Source organism: Dioscorea cayenensis, chromosome 9 (genome assembly GCF_009730915.1).
Source record: "Dioscorea cayenensis subsp. rotundata cultivar TDr96_F1 chromosome 9, TDr96_F1_v2_PseudoChromosome.rev07_lg8_w22 25.fasta, whole genome shotgun sequence".
Classification (NCBI taxonomy): Eukaryota; Viridiplantae; Streptophyta; class Magnoliopsida; order Dioscoreales; family Dioscoreaceae; genus Dioscorea; species Dioscorea cayenensis.
The window spans coordinates 26,644,615-26,649,455 of record NC_052479.1 but is presented as its reverse complement, the minus strand read 5'-3'; positions in this window follow the sequence as shown (position 1 = coordinate 26,649,455).

The window sequence follows — 4,841 nt, the reverse complement described above, 5'->3', positions numbered from 1 at the left end:
TGAAAACTTCTTGGAAGTTTGTGACATGTGACAAGGTCCCCTTGCGTATATCCCGCAAGTGCACGGGTTTGTCAAAGTAATAATCCCGGGTGAGCGGGGTCGAATCCACAGTGAGTAGAGAGTAGAAACACTTAATTTGATTCTTAGCTATGTGGAATATCAACAGTGATAAGTGTGGAAATGATTCAATTCTCAACAATAAAAGCAACAAGTAAGAGGGCAAAAGTAAAGAAGGGGGGTAAGGCAATCGATAAAGATTAGGTACTCGGATGATGCTTCACCTAGGATAATCGCTTCAAGTGCAAGAACTCTCTATTATGCTTCCTAATCAATGCCATGGTGAGTCATGGAAATCCTTACATACATAGTCCCAAATCTAAGGTCAACTATGCCTAACTCTATCCATGTCCCGGAGGAGAAATTGAACAATCTCAACACCTCGCACTCGCATAGAGTTGCAATGAGCTCTAGGGATTCCAAGTGATAAATCTCTTCCTAAAAATAGACCTAACCCTTTGGTCTAGGCGGAAGGTCCATAGCCACAATTAAGCCCTAGATACTAAGATCCTCTCAACGCTTCACTCCATTGCACGCCCAACTAGGCGCCAGCGGAGGTTCATCCCTTAGACCATTCACTCTATTATGGCCGCAAAGAACTCAAGGAACGGAGGTCGAATCTATCACGTCAGAGGGAAAATGGGATGCTCCTGGTGTGTCACTCACTCACAAAGTTACCAATAAGAACTCTCAACCCTAGTGTCACTCTAGGGAAAATGTTCATACAATTAAGCATTCAAGGTTGGAACTCACAATAAACATCAATTTATTGAAAGCATAATAAAGAAGTTCAATGAAATGAATACATCTAGGGTTCACAATCATCCAAGTACCCACTAGGGGTTTAGCTCTCCATGGAGCTAAGTACAATCAAAGAAATAGAATGTAAAAGCAATGAATCCATAATGAAACCCCCTCGATGGTAGTGTCGATGGTCTTGTGGAAAGTCCTCTACTCGTCGTCCAAGGATTCCTTCGTCCGGTATAGGATACGCCTCGATCGAAGCTCCCCTACCAACCTTCTTCCTAATGGAATCACTATGTCAGAGCCGTAGAACCTCTCCAAAACCTTGGCCAATACCCCTCGAAACCCTAGCCGAAGCCCTCTCGCAAGTTAGGGAAAAGATGGAGAAAAAAATATCAAAATCGGGGCTGAAATCGGCTTTAAATAGGGCTAGAATCGAGCGACTCCACGGGCATGGACGATAAACTCGCCTGTGCGGAATTTCCACACGGGCCTGGATAATTTCCACACGCCCGTGTGGATTCTCTGTCTCTCTGATTTCTCGACCGGCTTTGAACAGTGTTGCTACAGTAATTGCTACGGTCTTTGACCTGAATAACTTCCCAATTCCATACTTTCATCGGGGTAACACAAACGGGCACACGTTCACATCGTGAATCACTTGCTTTTTCAATGATATATATGTTGGTGAAGCTCCTGTTCTTGTATTCATAAGACGGAATGCTCGAGTGTGACTGCCTTTGTGCCCCTCCAAATGGATGTACTCACTCGAATACGAGGAGGTTGGCACACACTCTAGCATCTAACACCTGTCCTATGTCTTCGCGTTTGAACCTTAGCAAGATCTCCTCCAAAATAGGTGCATTATGATCCACATTGGCCCATTTCCTTCATACTCGGCCTCACAACCCAACCTGCATAAAAGTAACATAAAAACACACATATTAATGTAAAAACCTGAGAAAAGTAATGCTCAATATAAGGAATGAACAGTTCGCATTTATATCGCACAAGCACTTATCAAACTTCCCCACACTTAAGCTTTTGCTTGTCCTTAAGCAAGCATTAAAACATTTTGTGCATTGATGAAGAAAATATTGAATGTGCAGAAAATGTTGAATCCGGATCCGTACGAGGGGTTGCTAGACCAAGAAGTGGAGGTGGAAGAAGTATTAGTGCTTGGTCTGGAGGAGAAAGTACCATCTATCCCAGGGATTATGAAGAAGGTGCTCTGAAAGATGAAGCGGGCAAGGAGACGCCACAAGAAAAACCCCAAGGCTATTGGGGATGTGCAAGAACGGAACAAGAGTGACAAATCCTTGGGAGGTAACAAGCTCGATAACTCCCTCTCTACCTTCAAAAGATTATGTCATCATGTTTCCAAGTCATGGGTAAGAGGGAAAACTTCATCTATGAGCCTTCGTGCGGTAAGGCGAGGTACATCAACCTAAGTGACATTAAACAAGGGCTTCTTGGGAGGCAACCCAAGTTCTTTACTGTTTCCTAGTTCTTAGTTTAGTGTTTTCATGAATAAGGCTTTGAGAGTTGGTGTCTAGATCTTTTCGATGCTTTTGCTGTGATTTTCTTGTGGATTATTTGGTGTTATCGTGTGCTTAAATTTGTTTGGCGAAGTTGTTGGTCGTTTGAGCGAGTTTCCTCATGTTTTTCTCAAATACATGTTGCATGCAAGGCAGGCTCTGAGTGTGTATACACGTTTAGACATGTTCTGCATAGCCTGTAGTTTTTCTGAGTAATCCAGAGAAAACACACGGCCATCTGGAATTTCCACATGGCCGTGCATCTTTACTAAGAGCTCATCCCGAGAGGACACAGGGGTGTGGACTCGCCCCTGTGAATAACCTTGTGACGGTCACACGCCCATGGGTAATTTCCGCACGGGCGTGGGTCTTCCTGCAAAAACTTAGACATTTTTTCCGAGAAGACATAGGGACATGGACTCGCCCCTGTAGATGATCCTGTGACAAACACACGGGAGTGGGTAATTCCCACACAGCCATGTGGGTCTCTGCAGAAGGGCTCTCCTCCATCCCGAGAATACATAGGAATATTTGAGTGCCCCTATGAGCTGGTCCAGTGAAGATCCACGCCCGTGTGGAATTTCCGCACGGGCGTGTGATATATTTAGAGAGTTTTCTCGGGTCGTATAGAGAAGCCACTGGGGCGCGCGTCTACCTTTGCGGGTCGGGCACATGGGCATGGGGAATTTCCATACGTCCATGTGGGTGTATTCAGAAGCATTGAGTTATTTTTCTGAGAAGATACAGGGGCGTGTGTCTGCCCTTGTCGGTATCTCATGTGGAGTCACACGAGTGTGGGTAATTTCCACACACCCATGTGGATGCGCAAAATTTCAAGAGATGTCGGTTTTCCTTAAAAGCTCTTTGTGTATATTCATCTTCACACTCCTAATCACTTAGAAAATACACTCTTTCATTTCCCCGACCTCTCACCGTCGATTAAGAAAGGTCTTTCATCGCCGATTTTTGAAGTTTTCATCTTTGTCTCATCGATAAACCATGTTTCTCTTTTCTCTTTGTCATACTTGATTTTAATGGATAAAAAATGGTGAATGTTGTTTCCTTACTATGATTACAATGGTCCGTGCATGCTTAGGATGAGTTTAGAAACCAAATTTTGATGTATTTGTTTGGAATTTTGACATGTAGTCATGCATGTTTTCAAGTCCCGCGGATCCACACGGGCGTGTTGAATTTTCACACGATCGTGTGGATTTCTGCAGTGTTACTTTGTGAGTTTCTTTGATCGATCAAAGAAGCAAGCTGAAAAGCGACCACATGAGCCATCCCCTGAGCCGGAGGATATGGGATTCACTATTCCTAAACACCAGGTCTGATTTGAGAGGTTATCAAAAATTAGGTTTCGACAGTCTCGATTTTTGGATTTGGATGTACTCGAGAGAGGCATGAGGCGTGTGAACTAGCCACCGAGATCGAGGAGTCATGGTGCGTCAAGAAGCTCGAGAGGAGGCTATTGTCGATTCGAGAGCCAGCTATCAATGCATTGACGCTCGAGGTTCTAGCCTCTTTTCGCCTCGACCCAGCTTATATTTCAGATTTGATAGTGTTGACACCGATAGCTCCGAGCATTTGGATATTATTCACAGATGAGTGTTGTACGCTCGATCATGATGGGATTGTATGACGAGGCTTTTTACATCGACACGTAGGACTACGGGCGCCTACCGACTGATTATCCTGGCAGCTTGACTCCTTAGAGTACGTACAGGATATTGTGTGGACAGGGTCAATACGAGCCAGGAGTGTCTAAGGCCACATGCCTGACTCGGCCGTGCTATAGATATATACACGCAGTGCTCAGTAGATCAGTGAGCTGCCAAGGTGAGAGCATAGGTGTGTTGAGTCGGCAGGATCTACTTTACTTATTCTCGATGATTCAGAGAGTGTCGATTTATCTAAGACATATCATGGCCAATTATCTTCATTATCAGGGCAAGTATATCAGAGTTGGTGTTCTTTTCTCAAGGCCCTACATCACATGACTTATCATGGGGATGGAATTATTAGATGCTATCAGGGGGGGCCGGAAAGGCCATTATACCAACTCTACTTGGCATAAACACTATAAGATTGATGGGGATGGTCCGGAGATGCAGACCAAGAGTGTATATTATGATCATTCCCCCTTCTTAGATAGCTGAGGTCGAGGGTGACACCGGAGAGGGTTCACAGACAGTGCTGGAGCCATAGACAAAGTAGGCATAGGCATAGGCTCCCCTACAGTGCAGGAGCCTCCACCAGTTTGGGCATTTTCTCCACCTCGAGCCCATGATCGATTTGAGAGGCTCGAGAGCGCTGTAGGGGTGCTACCGGCAGACTTAGCTGAGGTTTCCGCTACACATGCCGTGAACCACACGGAGATGATTGCGCATTTTGATATTTTACAGCAGTTACTTAAGCGAGACGCATCTTCACCCTTCATCGTGAGACCCGACCCCTCCGGCCCCGCCCAGCATCACTTTCACCGATCCACGTGTACCG